General features: G+C 43.6%; 1 protein-coding gene across 2 annotated transcripts in view; it reads right to left on the bottom strand.

Moving 5' to 3' along the window:
• LOC128108549 (spidroin-2-like) overlaps positions 1 to 23,443 on the bottom strand; it is a 105,743-nt gene that overhangs the window by 38,464 nt on the left and 43,836 nt on the right. Inside the window, exon 2 of one of the 2 annotated variants that reach the window (XR_008217509.1) lies at positions 14,309 to 14,540. The exons of the other annotated variant lie outside the window; for it this stretch is intronic. The gene's annotated coding sequence lies outside the window, so the exon portion shown is untranslated. The remainder of the gene's footprint in view (positions 1 to 14,308; positions 14,541 to 23,443) is intronic. 2 annotated transcript variants of the gene reach the window in all.

The raw sequence follows: 23,443 nt of genomic DNA, 5'->3' as shown, positions 1-23,443 counted from the left end.
AGATAGATGATAGATAGATGGATGATTAATAGATAGATAGATAGATGACAGATACAGATGATAGATAGATAGATATGATAGATGATATAGATAGATAGAAGATAGATAGATAGACAGACAGATAGACAGATAGATGATAGATAGACAGATAGATAGATAGATAATAGAGAGATGATAGATATTGATAGACAGACAGGTAGGCAGGCAAGCAGGCAGAGGCAGACAGACAGAGGGAGAGAGGTTAGATAGATAGATAGATAGATAGATAGATAGATAGATAGATAGATAGAGTTCTAATTGAAATCTAAAATGAAAAACCCAAAAAGGATGAGAAAAAAAGAGTACTACCAGAGAGCAAATAAAAGAGAGAGGAAGAAAATAATGAAAACTATCCTTACAAAAGAATGCCAACTAATACATGAATGTAGAGGAAATAATAATAAAAAAGCAGATTCGGCAAACTCCAGATTTTTAGGCAAAGGTCATAAATGAATGCAAAAACCACTTGGTGAAATTTTTTTTTCTTCATTTTATGTGTATGGGTGTATGGGTGACTTGCCACTTGTATGTCTGTGCACATGTGTGTGCAGTGCCCACAGAGGCCAAAAGAGGGCGTTGGATCCCCTGAGACTGGAGTTACAGCTGTTGTGAACTGCCATGTGAGTGCTAGGAATTAAATCTGGGTCCTCTTGAATAGCAGTCAGTGCTCTTAAATGCTGAGCCATCTCTCTATGAGGACACATTCCTTACTACAAATTTTCCAGTTCCCAAGCCCAGATTTTAGAATGAACACAGCATCAGATCTTCTAACTAAAGAGTATCATGGGTAATGGGCAGTAATTTTATTATGGCACAGTGGGACTGGACAGGCAGATGTTGTCCCTGTGGCCACTTGTTCTGCTTGGAAACACCACAGTCTGCAATTGTTTTACGATCTTCTCCTGGGCTTTATGGAAAATGAATAAACAAAAATGAAACAACTCTTCCTGTTGCAAGATATTTGATTACATTATGTAAAGATATGTCACTGTGATTGGTTTAATAAAAAGCTAAACAGCTAATAGCTAGGCAGGAGGTATAGGAGGGACTTCTGGACAGAGAACTCTGGGAGAAAGAAAGGTGGAGATGCCAGACAGATGCAGAGGGAACAAGACATGCAGGAGGAGAGGTAAAAGCCACGAGTCACATGGTAATGCATAGATGAATAAAAATGGGTTAATTCAAGTCATAAGAGCTAGTTGGACAAGCCTAAGCTATAGGCCAATCTTTTATAATTAACAATAAGTCTTCGTGACATTTTTTGAGAGCTGGTGGCCCAAAGAAAAATCTGGCTAAACTTTCTCATCTGGAGATAGAGAAAGACAACACAGAAAACTTGGGCCATATGTCTTCAACAAGTGGTGGAGAAAAAGAGATTCACTACTGATGAAAAGAAAATGGAGATCTACATCAAGCAAATACAATGTTAAGATCCCTATCTGGATCCTGATTCAAACTGTGGAAAGATATTTGTACAATGGGAAGCTGGGGATGCCGACCAGACATCAGATAGTAGAAGACTGTTGTTAATTTTCCAAGGGTGTTTTTGTGATGGATTTTAGGGAGTACTTTTGAAACAAGATAAATATTGAAGAATTTATAAGTAAAGTAATACAATAGCTAGATTTTGTCTTAAAATATCTCAGTAGGGTGACAGTGGGGGGCTGCACACCATGCAGGATTTGTCCTATATGGATATTTGTCCCCGGTGGGTGATGGGCTTGCAAGGGCCCATCTATCTTCTCTAGTGTTGTGTATGTTTAGAAATGTCCATGATAAAGACATGGTTCTAAAGTAAGAAAGCCATTTTAGCTAGAGGCGTGAAGAAAGTATCCCATTGGGATACATGGCTGCTTATGGAGTTTCTGGGCTTACACAGTTCATTTCAGTTACTGTTTACTTCCGGAATGCTAGCCAGTTTCCAAGGTGTATAGAACTCAGCCAGATTCAGGGCTCCTTTAAGGGCCACAGAGAATGTGGTGGTTCCTAGTGTGGTCCACAGAGCCAGATGGTTTGGACTGCGATCCTAACTCTGCCCAGTGACTTCCTGAGGGACGGACACATACCTACCTGCGGCTGACTAAACTATGTCACCTCGTCACAACTGAATGTTGAAGCACCCACCTCCAATGCTACTGCATTTCAAAATGGGAGACAGCTAGGGTTAGGTGGAGTGGGGCGTCTTCATGAAGGGCTAGTGGCTTTATGAAAGGAAGCTCTCCTCTCTTCCCCTTTTCATTGACACCTCTCCCTGTGTGGACAGAGAAGGCAGTACTGGACAGGAAAGAAGAAGGCCATCACCAGGAACTAAAAAGGCCAGCCCCTTGGCCTCAGACTTCCCAGTCTTTAAAACAGTGAGAGATAAATATGTCTACAAAAGGAGAGAGAACAGTTATTGCCAGAATCTAGAGTCGGGAGAGCAGCAGGGCAGGAAAGAAAGGTTGGATACTGGGTGCAAAATATAGTTAACTGGGGGATTAGTTCCAATGTCCATACACAGTAGGGCAAGTGTCACTTACAACAGTGACTGTTGACTTCAAAGTAACTAGTGGAAAGACTCTAAAGAGTCCCCAAGCCCAAATGACTGTGTAAGGTGGCAGAAATGCTAATTACCCTGACATTACACATTGTATATGTGTCAAATGATAATGCTGCACCCTCTAAGTACAAAATCATATGTCAATTAAAAAGCTAAAATGAAGAACATTATTCACGAAATAGGTAAGTAAATGAACTATATGTTATTTAAGACACACGGCTACAGCAGTCCAAGCAGAGTGGTGTATCCCCTCAGGAGATCCACAGAGAGTACTTGGAAGCCTCACGCAGTCAGCACTCAACACATGTCAGCTAGTATTATCAATATCCCGCAGCTGATTACATTAAGACAAACTTTATGGTGTGCCCTCTACTGCCCCTGAAAACTTCATATAAACAACTGTCTCATTTTGATAGCCATCAACTTAACACCATTCCAGATTAACTAAAATTGGACGGATGTGGCATTTGGTTGTGACATATCCATGCTCATAACAGATTGAAGAAACATTATGCTTCTGCATATTAATTGACAAAAAAAATTACCAAGATGCAGAATAGCAAGAAATCACCCCATCTGCCCTTTAGTGAGTCACTTTATGCAGAAATACATTTTGTCCTGAAGCAATAGTCCCCAGTACTCATTTGTGAATATATATAAGGTCACAGCACCATAAGCATGGCTAGGACATGCCCATCAACTTGATTCATTGATTGCTGATCCTGTGATTGAGATTTTGGAACACGACAAAGCCAACGTATAACAATGAAGGGAACCTCTGCCTCCTCTCCAAGTGAGAATTTGAGGAAATGGCTGATGGTACTGAGGTCTGGGTATGAAGGTCAGAAGGGAAGGCAAGTGGAAGCGGAGAGCTACTGAATCCACAGAGCACCTCAGGACCTAGCTACCGACAGCAGAAACAGCGCATGCTCATTGCTTCTTGTGAATGGAAACACGAAGGAGAAATAAAACAGTAACTCTGGGTGCTAATCCGTGAGAATCACAAGCGGGGCTGTGGCAATGTTCTGCCTTAGTGTGAGCAATAAGAGGATATGATGTCTGTGGAGAACTTTAAAACACAAACTTACTTTTAATTCTCATAATGCAGTGGCAATTCGGGATAATAGCCGAGTGTTCCTTTCCCTTGAAGTCTTGCTGTGTAAGTTCTAAAGTATCACTATGGTCCTGTCAAGGTCTAACCCTCTATGTGTTAGCACATTTTTGTTTTGTGTCTTCAATAAAAATTTATTGTGCATGGCGGTTAGTTTGGAGAGTGCCCACTGATGTACTCTGCGCTACACTGCCTCATTTACTCTGGCTCACATAGCCCTGTCAGGCTATAGTGTATGCCCGTAACGGCAGGTTCCAGATAACAGTGTTTCCCCAGCACAGCCCTATGAGTAAAAAGACTTTCAGTTATTTCACTTCTGTTGTTTAGGTGACCTTAGAACAGGTAAAATATTACTGAATGCCAGGAATGATATTTTTATTTGGTAAGAGCAAACCTTATTTTATATAGGAAATAGTTTACCCGATAATAGTATCTTTATAATTGAGATGTTTGAAATTTTGGTCTTATAGCACAGACTGTTGACAATCATTATTCCTGGCATTAGATGATTATGAGTGGACAACAACAACTATGATTACAGAAGAAGGGATTTAAAAAGTGATTTGTCCCAGGGGGTAGGGCTGGGACTCAGCAGAAGAGTCACATGTCCAAGGCCCCAGCATTACAAAATAAATTCAATCAGAATGACCTATTCTAGTTTAAATGTTACACTATAACATGATATCTTGTTTTGAAATTAATCACATAGAATTATTTTTTAAAAAACCCAAACTTAATTATAGAATCCAAACAACTAGCATTGACTGGTCATATGTTTTGATTGTGAGAGACAAGTGTGGACAACTCTGTTACTCTGGTGTCACATGTAAACATCAAACATATTTCTAAAGGGGCAGGACAAGTCAAGTTCAACAGGCGATTATACTTCACAAAATAGAAATGAAACAAGACCCCAACTGCCAGCTGCTGACCTCAAGGCGACCGAGTCATAGTCCCTACGTGCGTATTTTTAAGCATCTCACTGGCTACTCCGCCACACTATCTAGTGTTGACATTAGATTTAAGGCTATTAAGGAAAGGAATCATAGGTTGGAACTTGTTAGAGCTGAAAAAAAAACTTGATTCTTATCAAGGTTTTATGTAAATTAATACTATATTCAGAGATTTATCGACTTGTATGAATTTATGTGAAGAAGGCTAAGGTTAGTTAATAGAAAGCAGATAATTCTAACTTCTTAGAAAAGGTAAGTCATAGTTTCCTACCATTCCTCCAGTTAGTTTGCAATCTTAAAATTATGTGAATCTTTCTTTTAGGCCCCAGTGGTGAGCAAATGTCAGCATTGTTTGCTGTAGGCTTAGCATCTTGCTGGTCCCCATCATCAGTTTGCAAGACATTTAAGACCAGAGTCTCTGCTGGTCACTTGAATGAGAACTATAACCAATCACAAAATGTACTAGTGAGGGCATAAGGATGTATTCAAAGCGCTCTGGGGGCGGGGGGGGGGGGGGGGGGGATGAGCAGCTCAGAGTACGATCCAAACTCATCAGTGTGGCCTTTCCTGGGGCCATGTGAACTGGCCATCTGTTCACCCAATGACAGAAACAAAATAATGATGCCACCCAAGAGTGAGCCAGTCAGTTTAACTGGGGTCTTTTCCAGGAGCATAGGTGAGGGGCTGCTGGGAGGAGCGCGGGCAATTACACCACCAAAGTCTCTTTCTCTCTCCCAACACCACCTGTCCACTGCTCCCAGAGCTTCACAGGGATTTGTGAGCCCCTCCCCAGCAACTGTTACCTGCCTGTATGTCCTCAGAGGGAGTCAGTCAGGGCCTCCTGAGCTCCCTCCCCACATAACATTAATGGGCTCAATCTGTGAAACTCTCTTACTGGAAATTACAGCTGCTGGGCATTCAAGAGGGCAACAGCTGGACTCGGACCCTGTAGACATTCCACGCAGGTGTCCTGTAGAATCACAAGTCTGTAGTCATAAGGGGCGGCCATGCTGGAATCACTGAGGAAGTCATTGGGGAAAAATGATGAGGGTTAAAATCCCAGGCTACATGAGATTTGCTAGGGAGATCTTGTGTAAGTAGAAGAGAAATGACTGGGAGTGGAACCCTGTCTGTAAGGTTAATAGCATGCCTTCCCCCCACATGTATAAACTTTCCGAAACTACATGTCCACCTCTTGCTTCTGTCCAGAGTAGTGATTAGGAGTGCAGGCCCAGAGACAATCCCAACTCTGCCACTCATGAGCTGGTTGGTCATGGACAAAGTTGTATAATTTTGCTAGGCCTCAGTTTCCCTCTCTATAAGATGAGGACAGTACGGCCACCTGTTAGACCACATGTGGCTTCTCTTTTTAAGACGTGGATGAGATGATGGATGCAAACGTCTGAGCCCAGCATCTGGTCAGCAAACACCCTACAAACCGCCTTGTTGGTGACACTGATGAGCCTTTCAAAACAGTATGAGTGTGGCCATGCAGCAAGAACTTAAATCCTTGTTCTATATGTGTCTGTTTTGTTTAGGTTTGGGTCTGGACCAGGCAAAACTTTACTCTTTCTTAATGACGAGGGTGTGCAGGTCCTGAACGCAGAGAGACAGGGAGGTCAGTAGGTTTTTATGCTAAGGTGGTGGCTGTGTCTTTTCCTCATTGGCTGGGGCCTGTCGCCAGTCTTTTTCAATTGGCTAGTCTGAAAAGAACTGGTACACAGGAAATGAAGGAGGGAAGGGAAAAGGTCGCTCTTCCAGGCCATCAAATTCCCAGAACACAGCCGAGGGCCTTTGTGTGAACATAGGTTTTACTGGGCAGGGGTGGGGTGGGGTGGGGTGGGGTGGGGTGGGTTAGGGTGGGGTGGGGGTGGGGGTAAAATAGTTGCATAAGTCTCACAAGGTGGGGGAGATAAAAGGATTCAAATTCCTTGTCCTAAACACAAATTTTATAGTATTTGATAGAGAAGATTCATATTTAACATTTCTTACAAATTCTTATTTTTATTTTATTATTTTTTTAATTGATAATATTGGATTTTCTAAACACTAAGACAGTTTTCAACTTATAAAAGAACAGAACCTGATATCTGGATCTGGGTTTTTTATTAAAAGACCATCTAAGATTTGAACAACAGAAACTGTACTTGGAATTTTTTTTTTTTTTTTTTTTTTTTTTTACGTCCTGGCCACAGCCTACTGCCCCATCCTCCCCTCCCAGTCCCTCTCCCCTATTTTCTCCCTCCTACCCTCCCCACCAATCTCCTCCTTATCCATCTCCATCCAGCAAAGGGCAGGTCTCCTATGAGTATCAATAAAACATGGCATGTCAAGTCGCAGTAAGACTAAGCACCTCCCATGTATTAAGGCTGGACAAGGTGCCTCAGTATGAGAAGTAGGGTCCCCAAAGCCAGCAAAAGAGTCAGAGACAGCCCCTGTTCCCACTGTTAGGAGTCCCACTAGAGGATCAAGCCATACAACTGTAACGTATATGCAGAGTGTCTAGGTCGATCCTATGCAGGCTCCCTGGTGGTTCAGTCTCTGCAAGCCCCTTTGAGCCCAGGTTGGTTGATTGTGTGAGCCTTCCCGTGGTGTCCTTGACCCTTCTGGCTCCTACACTCCTTTCTCCTCCTTCTCTGCAGGATTCCCAAACTCTGCCTAATGTTTGGCTGTGGGTCTCTGCATCTGCCTCCATCAGTTGCTGGATGGTAGTAATGGCTTTATCAGAGGTGCAGCAGATGGCAATCGAAGATCAGATATCAGTCCAGAGGAAGAATATCACTCTGATGGCTATGTCTTGTTCAAGCAAGGCTTACAAGAATACAGACTCCAGAATGTATTTTGCTTCTGTTGTCTCCCTGCATGTTTGCTGCTATTATGTATACATAATTCCCCATTATGTATAATGGGGAATTCCCCATTATCACTATTGTATGTGTCTATCTCATGAATACATCTCATCTACTGGGCATATTTACCTGTGGATTGTCAGGAAGATGCTGTATAATTTTTGACACAGTCAGAGCCTATTGGGTTCCACTAAGAAGCTGATCTAATCACAGCTTAGATTTATGATTTACGAAAACACTTGAGTCCAGACTGGCTCAAATTCCTTTAATCTTCATGCTGAGAATTGCAGCTACAGGTTTCTTGTACACCATTAGGTGAAACAAAGTTTCAAGAGAGCTTTAGATTAGACCAGGTACCTTGCCATCACAAGGGCACACAGCAGAGCTGCCTGGCTAGGTTGTAAATATAAGATTATTGCGGGAACTCCACCATTGAGTCCAACGACCAATTGGATGGAGCATTTTGGCCTTACGGGTGTGGTCTTCTCGGAGGATACATGACCCCTTAAAAACTGCGGAGCAAAGGTCATGCTCTCTCTTGGGTGGTTGGAGAAGTAAATCTTACTCAGCCCCATACTTCCATGTCCCCCATTAATAGACAACCCAATTATTACTAGCTGGCAAATGATTAATTCCTGACCTCAACTTGTGAAAATAAACTCTGACTGGTCAAGGCTACAGAAGATAGCTTGACTCTGTAGCCCCAAATGAGGGCTGCAGGTATTCATGGATAACTGAAACTCTTATATTGCCTGAAATAATTGGTTGGGACATATAAACTGAAAAAAGACGTGAGGGGGAGCAATGAGAGAGATTCAACATGAGACAATAGAGAAAGAGACCATCAGAAAGCATGCGAGTTTATTCAGTTTCTAAAAGGCCTCAGATAGAAAAATTCCTAAAGCCCCACTGCTCTGCGGCATTCTCTTTACAACCCTGCAGCAGCCTGGAAGCTGGTCTTTCAGGCCGCAATACTGGATGATGCCTCTCTGATGACAATTGGGCCAGGCACCAATCTGGTCACAGGAGACGGCCAGTTCAGGCTACTTATCCACTATTGCTAGGAGTCTAAGATGGGGTCCTCCACATAGACTCCTGGGAGATTCCCCTGCACCAGGCTTCTGCCCAACCCGAAAATGCCCCCCACAGTCCCCCTTATACTCACATCCTCCATGCCTGAACCTAATCCCTAAACATGAATTTTATAGTATTTGATAGAAAAGGTTCATATTTAATATTTCTTATAAATCCCTCTTATTTTTAAACATTATTTTCTTCAATAAGGAGCCAAATAGATAAAGGCTTTTGTAAGCCCATCAAGAGATTCTAATGAACTTTGATTTGGACATTTAAAAATCTCTATCCACGAACTCTAAGAGCTAAAGCTAATCTGTGAGCCCCACTTGCCCAAGGATAGATAACTTCCTGGTATGCTGGGGGCTGCTGTTCATGTAAGATAGAGTCATGTGTTCTCACTTCAGTAAACAAGGTTGGTTGCCTCAACTGCACAGGATGTGCTTGATCACACATAGGAGGGAGGTGTGCAGGCAGGAAGTACATCAGCCTTGTGGGTTTGGCCTTTTAGGCACCTGACTGACCTAATTTAGTGCGATTTTCTCTGGGAATCCTGGGTATGGACCTGGCCGGTAGTTAATAAAGCTTGCTTCAATTGGACAATCACGGATTTGGTCTTTCTCCTCGAAATCTTCAGGTTTAACAATGCCAGTCAAGGACTTCCTTTCCTCCGTATACCTGACAGTTGGGGGCCTTTCAGATAGGCCCTCTGGAGGGAGTACCACTAAACAACCGCACTGGACACCCCAAATTCAGCTGGAAGAAACCAGATTGGTTATCGCCCTATTCCCATAACGGTAGTAGGGTTACCTCTTCAGAGGGTCGGGGTATGAAAGAGCAAGAAGTGGCTAAGAAGTTTAGGGTACAAAGACCCCAAAGACGAGTAAACAATTTCTTTCTCGACTAAAAGCAAGAAATGTCCTTGGGACTCTAGGAAGCTTCCTCCTTGCCAGAGGACAAAGATGTCAAAGTGTTTGGGGCACTGTGATCTCTGTTCTGTGTGCTTTTAAAGTATATCTCATCTTTTGGTGGATGGCCTATGGAAAGAGTCTTCGCTGAATGAGTAAAAAGCAATTTGCTTATTGTATAGCTTGAGTATTCTCTCTGCTTATCACATGCAATCGCCACTGCGTGAAACAGCTTGACAGAAATTATCACACCCAATGAAATTATCCTTTAGTATTCTTTTCCCATTGACACTAAACAATAACTTCTGGCTCTGATCCTTTTATTACTTTACACATTCCAGGTATCCAGGGACAAAAACAAAACAAAATCGTTTCCTAGTCATCCAGTAGAGTAGTAGAGGGCGAAAGTGTTCCGGCAGCATTAACAGTGTGTCCTCAAAGCTCCTGTGGTTTGTGGCTCTGTTACCCCACCTACTGAAGTATATTGCGGTTGGCACCGCAAGAGTCTGTTCCTTCTTGTAGGTTTCCAGACACCTTGAAGCTAAGACTATTTTCAGGATGCAACTAGTACTTAGCATGAGTCATCGGAAAGAATTCCTGCATGAGCGAATGGGAACATGGGTGACTGAATGAATGCATGCATGAATGAAAGAATTCAGGAGCGTGTGGGATAGGATGGGTTACCTAGACAGCACAAAATTAGAGGGCCTAGAAGATCTCTAAGATGTCTATTTATTCAGTTCATGACATGGCTATGATTGACATATCATGATGGCATTGCACTTGTTCCCGCGGTCACTAATGTATCCGTTGAACAGAAACAAATGATAGAGGACAGACTTTTATTAGTGTTAGGAATTGTAAAGCATTTATGAAAAAACTGCCTATTTTGGGTTACTATACACAACATAAAAGGTACTGCCATCACCATATTATTTATTTACTTATTTATTTGTGTGTATGTGTGCATGCATATGTACATGATGTATGTGTGGACATGCATGCCACAGGGCATGTGTGGAGATCAAAAGACAACTTGGTGGAATTGATTCTCTCCTTCCACTTCAGTGGCTTTAAATGATTGTCAGTATAGTATAACCATTGCCACCATCATTTCTATAACTTTCCATCTTGGAAAACTGAAACTCTGTATCCATCAAACAGGAACTTTCCATATGCCCTACCTCACAACCCCTGGCAACTGCCATTCCTGTGACTGTCTCTGAGTCTGACTACTCAGAGTAGTAGAGTCATATCGCATGTGTCTTTTTGTGACTAGTTTATTTCACTTAGCACAGTATCCTTAAGGTTCAGTACAAAAAAATTCTAATTTTTTTAATTCACATAGGGAAAAAAGAAGACAGAGTAGACACGCGCACACACACACACACACACACACACACACACACACACACACACACTTTGTTTAGAGATAGGGTCTTACACTGTAGCCAGAGCTGCCTTAGAACTTACTATCTAGCCCAGGTTAGCCTCACACTTGAAGTAATCCTCCTGTCTTGGCTTCTCAAGTGCTGGGATCACATGTATTAGTTACCATGCACCCCGCAATTTAAGGTATTTTTAAACTGAATAAATTTCCTTGCAGAGAGGATGGTGCACAAACCTGGCAAGAATCTCAACTGTCCGAGCAAAGCCTGCAAGCAAGCAGCCCTTTGAAAAACTCTATCAAGCACAGCTCTATTTACTTTGCCCTATATGCATGCCCTGGTTCTGCATAGAGTGAAATTAGAAGGACCTGGGGTTAAATTACAGTGCCACGGCTCACTCTGACCTTGTAAAACAAAGGTAAAGTCTACCTCACAGAAACAGAGGTAGCAGCAGCCATGTCTCAGTCCTAGATAAAACTGGCTCCTCTCTCTCTCTCTCTCTCTCTCTCTCTCTCTCTCTCTCTCTCTCTCTCTCTCTCTCTCTCTCTCTTCCTTTTCCTGTGTGCATTATGTGAAGCCAGACCATCAGTCCATCAGCATGACCTTTCTGGGTCAAAGAGCAGGAGCAGCGGCCCTCACGGAACTGGAGAAAACCCTCTATACACACAGGGAATCAGACCAACGGTCTCTGATGACAGGGCCAAGTGCAGCACACTGCCTTCCTCGGTACTCGGATCACAACTGGGCTTGTTAGGGGAAGCAATTATTCAAGAGTGCTGGCAGAGGAAGGCACAAAGCAGCAAACACCTAACACTGACTGGCCAGGACACAGACTCGCTGATCTTTTTGATTCTGAAATTGGGTCACTGTATCCTCAGCAGTCACCTTGGAATTCTAATGATGGGGGACCAAAGCACAGAATGCAGAATGAGGATCAGCGCATCGATGGTGCTGGCGGTCCTGGCTGTGTCAGCAGCAGATAAACTCGGAGGTGTGGAAGTGTCTTGTTTCTAGTAAGGATAGAAGGTCCTGAAATAGTGTTCTCCCAAATTCTCACTTCCTCCTGTCTGCAAAGCACTGACTAGTTAGTAAACAGCAGCAAGAAGTTGGCAGCCAGGCTAGGGTCCTGGTGAAGGCTGCTGTCCAACCATAACCACCGTGGGTTTCATCTCTCTGTATAAATCAGGTGAGGTTGGACACATCTTCTGACACTGAAACCCTACTGATCTAGGAGCAATGTGATTTCTAAATGGATTTCTTCCATTCAACTTACTTTTTCTACAATATCTTTGTGTTTATGAGCGCGCACACACACACACACACACACACACACACACACACACACACACACGCACACACACATGACAAAGATGGAAATTATCTTCAGGAAGGGACAAACAGAGACCTGGAGGTCAAGTTGATTTGTCCCAAACCCATCTTGATATCCTGAGGTTTAGAAAATGCAGTCATTTTTGAAAGAGTCAAAATTATTAAACACTGAAAGAAAGCATTCTTAAAAGTTGCATAGTTTCACTGAAGACACCTCATGCTGGAGAGGATGTGGAGCTAGGGGAACTCTCCTCCACTGCTGGTAGGAATGCAAGCTTGTACAACCACTTTGGAAATCAATATGGCGCTTTCTTAGAAAATTGGGAATCCATTTCCCCCAAGATCCAGCTATACCACTCTTGGGCATATACCCAAGGAATGCTCAACCACACCACAAGAGCACTTGTTCAGCTATGTTCATATCAGCATTGTTTGTAATAGCCAGAACATGGAAATAACCTAGATGCCCTTCAACTGAAGAATGGATAAACAAAATGTGGTACATATACACAATGGAATACTACTCAGCAGAGAAAAACAATGACATCATGAGGTTTGCAGACAAATGGATGGATCTAGAAAAAATCATCCTGAGTGAGGTAACCCAGACTCAGAAAGACAAACATGGTATGTACTCACTCATAGGAGGATACTAGATGTGGAACAAGGATGACTGGACTGCTACTCACATCACCAGGGAGGCTACCTGGAAAACAGGACCCCAAGAAAGACACGGGGATCGCCCAATTACGGAGAAATGGAAGAGATCTACATGAACAGCCTGGACATGAGTGGGGGTAATGAAGGGCGAGGGTTGAGGGAAAGAGAGCTTGGGGGAGCGGGAGATCCCAGCTGGATCAACAACAGAGAGGGAGAACAAGGAATAGGAGACCATGGTAAATGAAGACCACATGAGAATAGGAAGAAGCAAAGTGCTAGAGAGGCCCACAGAAATCCACAAAGATAACGCCACACAACAGACTGCTGGCAGTGGTCGAGAGACAGCCCGAACTGACCTACTCTGGTGATGGGAGGGCCAAACACCCTAATTGTCGTGCTAGAGACCCCATCCAACTACTGAGGGATCTGGATGCAGAGATCCATGGCTAGGCCCCGGGTGGATCTCTGGGAGTCCAATTAGCGAGAATGAGGAGGGTTTATATGAGCGAGAATTGTTGAGACCAAGGTTGGATAAAGCACAGGGACAAATAGCCAAATGAATGGAAACACATGAACTATGAACCAATGGCTGAGGGGTCACCAACTGGATCAGGCCATCTGAATGGGTGAGACAGTTGATTGGCTTGATCTGTTTGGGAGGCATCCAGGCAGTGGAACCGGGTCCTGTGCTCATTGCATGAGTTGGCTGTTTGAAACCTGGGGCCTATGCAGGATCGCTTGGCCTGGGAGGAGGGGACTGGACCTACCTGGACTGAGTCTACGAGGTTGATCTCAGTCTGCAGGGGAGGCTTTGCCCTGGAGGAGGTGGGAATGGGGGGTGGGCTGGGAGGAAGGTGAGGGGGGCCGGAGGGGGGAGAACAAGGGAATCCGTGGCTGATATGTAGAACTGAATTGTATTGCAAAATAAAAATTAAAAATTTAAAAAAAAGTTGCATAGTTTCACAACAGTGTGGTCGTGAGGGAATTCAGGGTGATGCTACATTACAGGGTGATAGCACAGGTGGTCCAGCTGTCACACAAGTGTGAGCGGTTTTCTGGGGACCCAGGAGGAAAAACCTCGGATCCTTTAAATCTCAGTTCAAATCTGACTCTCTCCAGGATCTTTCCCGACTTCTGCTCATCCCAAGCCCACCCCCAGGAACACACCATAAGTCACACTTCACTGGCCTTCTACAGCACTTTCCTGGTGTCTTCCATGACATTTATAGTGTCCCTCTCATATTATAAAAATTGATACATTTTGTCTCCTTTATTATTAGTTCCTCATATGTCCCCAAATTGCTAGTAGAAATAAATGCTTGTAGAAATGATGGTTTTCAGAAAAATGATTTCTAAATTTTTTTTACTATAATGCATAAATAAAAGATAGCTTACATTGTTACATGGTATAACTAAATTGTACCTAAATAAAAATAAAATGTAGTTTTTGAAACTTACTGTGTAGTTTGAGTATACAAAAGTAATCCACACTGTGTTTAGTCTGTATCTGGTTGTAGGTGCTGGGAAGCTAAATACTTTTCCAGACTCTCTTGCAGCTATGCACAGCCATGACACTTTCTGGCCAATAAAGTGTAAATAGAAGTCACAGAAGTATCTTCTAGGAAAGAATTCTTTGAAGCATGAGATTCTTCTGGTCCCTCCTTTCTGCCCTTTCTTTTCTTGTTTTCACCTGAAACATGGAAACAATGCCTAGAAGTATCAAAAGGAAGCTATTGGCAAACTGACCTTACACATAATAAATATTTTTGGACTTAATAGAATTCTTTAAAATAAGTTATCTAAATTTATTTTAGAGGGCCTCAAGTACTTCCATCTATGAGAATGGCTTTGTTTGAGATCTCTTGTAGAAAACACCCTCTGTGGTCATTTCCATAGAAAAGAATTCCTTGGGTCAAAATTCAAATCATGTATTTAATTTCACTCCCACACATGGAGATAGTAATAGACAACACAAGGACGAGAACCCCACTCCTTTCTCCAAGTTTTCACAGCCTGTGGAAGAAGCGAAAACATCAGCTGCCTGGTACTACAAGGTAGACACTACCCTTGGGATACAGGCCACTGGGGGGATGTGGAAAAGATTCACACACTTGTCGAAGTGTCACAGGCAACAAAACCCAGCAAACTTCACTCAGTGGTCTTTTAGACAATGAACTGGAAGAGTCCTTGTCCAACATTTTAAAGATAGACAACATTTTAAAACAACATTCCCTATAAACAGGAGCTTTAACTCATAATGGCTAAGTTAATTAAATCAAGCTATTCAAGTCCACAGTGTGTGATGCTGGTCTCAATACGGTCCTAGGATTCTCTTCTTGGGGAAGGACTTAGAGACAACCTTTACTCAAACTGACACAAAATCAATGGTGCCTAATTTTTTTAAATTGAAACCAACCTAAAAACAAACAAACAAAAACACTGCCAAGCCAGAGGAAAAGATTTCAAATAATATGGTTTAGGTACAATTTCTATTTTAGTTCACAAATTTTTTTTTAGTCTTAAATAAAACTAAATTTTTTGTGTGTAGACTTGTCAGGAAGAACAGTTGCCAGACTGTAATATGTATAAAGCTGTACTTCCTCTAGCTACGTATCTGTTAGGAATATTTTATCACCTTTTTCTATCTTGGAGTTATTATATGGTGATCATAAATAATTCACTTCTTAGGTTAAATGAAATAGGTTTAATTAAATATTTTAAACTTTTTAAATACTTGACATTTGAGGAGCTCATTTTTACTTTTTTTCATGCATGTTTCTTTACAACCAAAGTTTTAAAGACAGAGCGAAGAATCAGAGTTCTACAAGCTTATCATACAACAGCTGTGCCCTGCCCATCCCATTCTACCCACTTCCCTCGTTCAAATCCTTGAGTATTTCTCTTGGCAATGAACTCCATGTCCTCAAATAACATATTACATTGCTACTCTTGATTTCCAGTTGTTATCTTTTCATCTTTTGACTTCTCACCCTAGAGGTTAGCCTGCACACCCACCACCAACTCCACCCACACTCCCCACCTTACCACTAGTTATTTTACCCTTCTGTCCTATATTTCGTTTTTATACTAATCCTGTGTAATTGCAACTCACAGCTGAACCATGTGTCACACTAACAGATTACTTGTCATTTCTCAAGGAACTCTTTTTTTTTTTTTAATTTTTTTTTTTGGTTTTTCGAGACAGGGTTTCTCTGTGTAGCTTTGCGCCTTTCCTGGAACTCGCTTTGGAGACCAGGCTGGCCTCGAACTCACAGAGATCCGCCTTGCTCTGCCTCCCGAGTGCTGGGATTAAAGGCGTGCGCCACCACCGCCCGGCCTCAAGGAACTCTTATATGCCCACCCCCATCCTACTCCAAGTGACTAATTGTTTTAATATAGACTTATGTATCTAATTCCAATTATTTTCAAAATCACCCACAAAGTGTGCTTTTGATAAGTTAAATCAAGAATTCTGTCAATTTTGCTAGGGAAGGCAGAGGCAGAGGCAGGAGAAGCACGAATTCTACACCAACTTGGGCTAGTGAGACCCTGTGTCTCAACATCAACAACAAATCCTATTTCATCCTCTTGGAGACATGCATGGTCCCCTGCGATGCCCAGCCTATCCCTGAGATGTCCATCCTATCCCTGACATGTCCAGCCTATCCCTGAGATGTCCAGCTTATCCCTGAGACATCCAGCCTATCCCTGTTTGAGCTAGTCTGCTTGTCAGGCCCACTTTAAGGCTATTATTTGGAGATTTTTTTTTCTGTAGTACCTGAGAGGTTCCTTTGACTACTATGTGAAATTCATTATTTCCTGATTTCCACATTTTTCTCTTCTCTTTTGACATCCTGTTTTGATAAAGAATATAGTAACTTCCCAGGAAAGGGAGTCTGGGAGGGTATGTCTGTGTGCATGGCAGGTGGGTGTCATTTGATGGTCTCAGGGGCCAGTGTAAGCACTCTTACAGCCTGAGTGTGAATGCAGGGAGCTTGGCCTTAAGAATACCTTGAACTTTCTAATGAATATGTTTGCCTTTTTTCAAAAACCATAGTAATTATCACAGCTCAATGGTCTTCATTAAAGAGCCTCATGTTCTTATACAACCTAAGTGAGATCTGATTATTAGAGACCAAGTTATTACAGAGGAGGCAAGAAAAAAGAGGAGAAGAATAATGACTTTCCCCACCCAGTTCAGATAAGCCAGCCCACTATTTGCTTTAGGGAACTACGCAACCCACTCTGACTACAAAACAGCTTTCGTGAGCCTGATGGGAAAATTTCCACACAGCTAACACTGAAAGAGACTGCCGATCAGAATACATCAGCCTTTCACTGCTGGAACTTTCCAGATAAAACATTCTGATGGACAGTGACAAGAAGGGCCAAGAAAGAAAAAATCTTCTTCAGTAAGTTGCCTGTTAGTTACTTTCCATAACCATGAGCAAATACCTCACTGATGCAAAAGAAGAACTGTTTGTTTGCAGTTCATGACTGCAGATGCCTCAGATGCCTCAGTCGATGGCTGCTTAACTCCAGGTCCTTGGGGCAGAACATTACGGCGGCATTGGAAGCATGTGGTGAAGGAGGTTCTCACTCCATGATGGAAAGGAAGCAGAGAGAGAGAGAGAGAGAGAGAGAGAGAGAGAGAGAGAGAGAGAGAGAGAGAGAGAGAGAGAGAGAGAGAGAGAGAGAGAGATACAGGAAGGGGTCAGGGACAAGACACTGTCAAGGACTCATCCACAGTGACCTACTGCCTCCAGTCACGTTCCAGAACCTCTCAGAAGAGTGCCACTATGCAACACATGAGTACACAGGAGACATTTCATATCCAAAGCGTAACAGGAGCGCTTTCAAACACTAACACTCTCTAGAGTTCGGGTTTATAATTAGGGTACAATCCACCCTTGGGACTTGGACTTCGGGTCTCTGCTTCCTGTGTTCCTCAGTTGTATATGATTCAGAAACTCCTTAGGACCTTTCCAAACTCATTAGATGTCTAGAAAAACAGAGGGGCTTGAGCTTAAAGATGTGTGGCCTGAGGACAAGCAAGACAGTAATTTTTAAAGCACTGAAAGAGTGCAGTGTGCCTCACGAGAGTCCCCATGGGGACTGACAGAAAGACAATGTCCAGAATGACACTATTTGTACCAGTTCACTGGGTCCGGAAGTCCTTCAGTGGAAGACTGAGCTATAGCACAGTAATTTCAATACACACTCTGCTACTTTTCAGAAAACAGGTTTCAACAGAATAAAAAACTCAGGTTGGGAAAAGAATCCTGAAGGAAGACATAGGCCACAAAGAGGATTATTTGATGCGTTAACAGGATAAAATAATTTGCAACTTTGCAAATGCCAACTCTCTAACCCAAAATCCAGAAAGAAGCAAGTGAATCTTAAATTTATTTTTTAATTTTTTCAGGACAGGGTCTCTCCTGTATGTAGCCCTGGCTGGCCTCAAACACAGAGATCAGCCTGGCGATGGTCTCCTGAGTGCTGGGATTAAAGGTGTGCACCACCATGCATGCTGAGACGGGACTGTAAAGGGGTAGATGTGCAGAGCAAGAGCGGAAAGAAGAGGATGCTGGAGTTAATATAATAAATGCCGAGCGCCCCAAGGGGATGTTCTGCATTTGCAATCGTATTGCAGGTAATCTGTTGCCCCAATGAGTCAGGGAGGAAAACAGAGGTATTAAGTGGGAAAAGATGGCACTGCTACCTAGAAAGACCACAGTGTGGTTTGCTAGACTGAACATCTTTAGGTGACGAAAGTGGTTGTATGCACAATGACAGCCAGCACTAAGCATGGCACTTCCTACATCGGGAGGAAGTTCCAAACTATAAAGTCACTTGTCAAACCTCACGGAACCCATGCGACTCTATGTCAGGTCCTTGACACGTTTAATTACAAATGAAAGCAGATTTGAATTTGTGCACTGCAGACTGAAGAATTCAACCTCATCCAGTCTTGTTTATTTTTACTTAAATATAGAAATAACTGTATGCTCTTAACTATCAAGTCATTTGAAAAATCAGTAATATACTACAGGAAAAGACCTTCCATTTCAGGGCAACAGAATCATCACAGTTCCTTGAGGGCACAGAGTTTTGTTTAATTGGCTTTAATGTGCCTGGCTGGCATTCTTGCAACACCAGAGTCACTCCATGCTAGCAATGGAAGCAGAGAGCTTAAATGACTGAGACAAAGTGAAGTCCAGACTCCCTGCCTAGGTTAAAAAAAAAAAGTGACACTTTATTATCATCCATCTTAAAAACATTTGTTACCTACCCATTGTTAAGTGAATTGTTTCTTTTGGTAATGAATTAAGAATAACACTTAAGACTTGGTTGGATCTCTTAAAGAGAGGGTGGGGAGGGAGGGAGAGAGAGAGAGAGAGAGAGAGAGAGAGAGAGAGAGAGAGAGAGAGGAGAGAGAGAGAGAGAGAGAGAGAGAGAGAGAGAGAGAGATGGCTCCTCTTTTTCTTACACTAGGAACTCTGGGACTGTGAACGTCACAGAACACGAAGTTGAAAACTAAATTTAAAATGTCTGGATGTAGATCTGCTTCAGCAGTAGCTCACCTAGCGCCTGTGAGGCTCCGGGTTCAGTCTCCAGAAGGGAAAATGAAAGTATGGTGGCAACACTGTTTGGACTCTATCAGGGACTCTGCAACCCTTCCAGGACGGTTGTAACAGAGTGACTACTCACAGAGAGAAAACACATAGGTCTTTCGTAAGTCAAAGCAGTCATGGCGGGGCCCGGGGCAAATGCTTCTTATTCTTATATATACCTTCGTTTTGAGTTCTTTAGACCAGAATCTTAGAAGACACAAATGAGATCTATGCAGGCTCCCCCTTCTGTTACGGTTCAGATCTTCCCCACGGACCACATGCTGGACTGCCATTCCTGGGGGGGGGGGGGGGGGGGGGACTAGAGCCTTGAGAAGACAGGTCATGGTTAGGAATGTGCCCGGGGGGGGGGGGGTACACACGCCCCTCTCTCCTCTTCTTCCCCCTCTTCTCCCCTCCACTCTCTTGCTTTTTGGCTGCAGTGACCTGAACAGCTTTCCTGCCCCGCCCCTTCTGCCTTGATGTAAAGCCTCACCACCCGACTAGGACCACTGAGGGAAGTGACTATGGAAGAAGCACCACCCCCGCCCCACCCTAGCGATGAACCGCGACACAAATCAATCCCTCCTCCCTCTACGTCATCTCAGGTACACTGTCACAGCTACACAAAGCTGGCAGGCGCTCCCTAAGTTATAATGACTACAACGAGGAAGAGTCACGGCTTGTCCCACCACGGTCCAAGCCGTGTTTTCCGTGGAGCTGGCAGGGCCAGCTGGCTGCCCCGGAAGCTCTCCGAAGGGAACACTCCCACTGCCTGGTCTGAGGGAGGCCTTTGTAGGCACAGAGAGCAATAGTCCACCCGCTTCTGGCAAATGATCCTCCTTTTTTTCCTCTTCTCCCTTCTCCCCTACTTATCTCCTTGCTGTGCGTGCCCTTTGAGACATGAATAGACAACTTTAATCGGCCACAAGATTGGTTCTTTTCTAGAAGCCCATACTGTAGGGCTAGGCTGGGGAAGCAACCGGGAAGTCCAAGTAGGTAGACAGCTTTGCCTGCAGGAAGTTAGACGGGAAGCGCTTTGTAAAGACAGACCACTTCTTCATTCACTTGCTTCACCAATGTTTGATGAGTTCTCGCCATGTGTGAGGCGCACTGCTAAGAGCCAGGGATGGAAGTGAGCACACCAGACTTGGTCCCCCAACTTCCTGAGGCACCCCAGTCATACAGACATGTAAACTGCCCACTGTGATGAGGACTCTGGAGGGAGAAGGTCACAGGAGAGCCAGGGCTGGGGGAGGCTTCTTGTCGACCAGACTGGAGCCCAATGATAAGGAGGGGAGAGCTGCAGGTGGACAGGAGAGGAGCCCTGGTCCGGCAGGGGCTCAGCAACCATAAAGATAAACGAAAGCCAGGGTGGCTGGAGGCCAGAGGCAGGGAGAGGTTCAGGAAGGGTCTGAAGAGGAGGAGAAACAGATCCAGTAAATGATGCTCACAGTTTCCACTTCCCAGCACCCTGAGGGTTTACACAAGGTGACACCCGGGACTGCAGAACCATCAGATTCGAGAAACCTCACCTCTGCCAAAGCTGCATAGATGAACTCAGAGGCACTATCACCCCAGACCCTGTTCAGAACAGCACCCAAAGGTCATTCATTCAAGTGGGTTCTTTGTGTGGTTGGGACTAAAGAACAGAAGATTGAGGGTCACAGCACCCAGTTTGGGGATCTGAGGTAGCTGCCTCATTTCTCTAGTCTATTTTCTCATTAGCAAAATGATGGGGGTGAATACTGGGTCCACCCATTCTATCTGCTTCTGAGTAGTAGAAAAAAAGAGACACTACCAAACCCAATCGATGAATAAACATGACACACTACTTGCCTCTGAGTAGTAGGAAAAAAAAAAGAGAGAGAGAGAGACACTACCAAACCCAAATGATGAATAAACATGACAGAGACACTACTATTCAAGTGCATTAGACTGGCCCAAAAGCCCTTCTAAAGGAGGTGGAACCCAGGAGCTCCTGGCATCAAGCAGGAACATAAACTGTTACAACACTGGGAAAGACCACTCTCAGTTTCTAGAAAGACTGAACGCAAAGCGTGCGTGCACCCCCTGTGACTTAGCTATTCCGCCCACGGACATATCCTAAATAAAGGCTCACACATCGCACAAAGAAACATGGATAAGAATATTCATACCAGCATCCTGAATGACAGAATCAAGCTAGAGGCAGCCTAAGTATCAGCCTCAGAACAGAGAGATGTGGCTTCATCTGCCCTCCCTGTTCACTGCATCTGTACCAAGCATGGACAGATGATCCCTGTCATTATCCCCCAGACAACACAGCACAGTGGCACTGTTAGGCATTGTCTTATCATAACCTAGAGAAATCCTAAAGCAGATGGAAAGTGATAAATTAAATAAGACACTGCTTTATCTTGCTCGTCCTGGAACAGTATTTTTAGCACTGAAGATAAATTTTGTAAACAAGGCTCAATGGAATAATAACAGACTGAGGGGGGGTTGGTGAGGTGGCTCCATGGGAGACACTTGCCGCCCAGCCTGAGTTCAACCACCGGAACCCACACAGTGGAAAGACCTTTACTTCTGACCTGCACACACATGCTGTAACATGCAAGTGAAATGCAAAGTATTTCTACAAGAACTTGAGATGCTTGCGACATGTTTTTATATAGCACTCAATATGGGAAAAAAGATAGGAAATGTTTAATACAGATTTTTTTAAAAATTAAGTTTATTTTTAATTGAAACATAAAACCTGCACATATTAACGGGGTATCACATGATGTCTTAACACATGTACACATCATGCACTTGCGTGTGTGTATGTATTTGTGTGGTGTGTGTGTGTGTGTGTGTGTGTATGTGTGTGTGCATATGTGTACATGTTTGTGCTTGTGCCTGCAAAGACCAGAGGTCAACAGCCAGTGCCTTCCTCAATTGCTCCCCATTTTATTTCTTAGACAGGGTCTTTCACAGAACCAAGAGTTCACTCATTTGGTTGGGATGGCTGGCCAATGTGCTCCGGGACGCTGCTGGCTGCCACTAAGGAATGGGGTTACAGACTTATGTCATCAGGCTTTTACGTAAGTCCTAGGATCCAACGAACACCTTACTGAGCATTCATACTGAACCACCTTCCCACTCCCTACGTCAAACATGTTTCTCCTCATAACATTGACCACTTCTTCACGGAAACATTCAATATCTAGTTTTCCCTGTGTGGTACACAGCTAGTCTTTGGCGCCCTGAGGGGCACTAGCACACCGGAACCAGCTCATTATGACCTCACAGCCACAGCTCACCTTTTATCACTTTAGTAACTATAAAGATGCACACAGGATACAATGGCTAGACGCCAGATTCAAATAGCAGCCCCCTCTAGAGAAAGTGACAGAAATGTGTCCAGAGAAGCAGCCTGACTTGACTGTGCTTTTAATATCTTAAGTGGCAGATGCCCGAATGGTTATGCTCCTAGTCTTTATCCCTTTGGATGTGGAAAATGCTCACAACAACAATAAGAAGGAGAGGAGAAGAAAAACAGGTAGCTGAGCAAGCCAATCTTGTCAAATCAGAAGGAGCTAAATGTATGTAGACACCATCCCGGGGAAAGAGAAGGCTGGGGCTAGCTTTCACCAGAAAGCAGAAGGCCTGGGTTCGGGACCAGATGAGCCCATCACTAACCTGGGTAACATCTGGATAAATGTCCATGCACAGCAGGAGCTGGATGCTCCCCTACAAATAGAGTTTATAACAGGTGACATCCAAGGACCCTTCCACATCTAGGGCCTCATAGTTTCCTGCTATATAGGGCCTGGTACAGACATTAGAGGAATAAGCATTAAGTTTCCCCCGCTCAGGCCACACTTAATCCATGTTGACATTTTGAAACTATTGTTTGCTTAATTTTCTCCAAATCTCATGTTCTCTGCACATAGCCCCATCAGTCCTGGGACTCACTATGTAGACCAGGCTGACTTCGAACTCATAGAGCTCCATC

Source organism: Peromyscus californicus, unplaced genomic scaffold (assembly GCF_007827085.1).
Source record: "Peromyscus californicus insignis strain IS unplaced genomic scaffold, ASM782708v3 Scaffold_13__1_contigs__length_99412109, whole genome shotgun sequence".
Classification (NCBI taxonomy): domain Eukaryota; kingdom Metazoa; phylum Chordata; class Mammalia; order Rodentia; family Cricetidae; genus Peromyscus; species Peromyscus californicus.
This window is presented reverse-complemented; position numbering and strand designations above follow the sequence as displayed.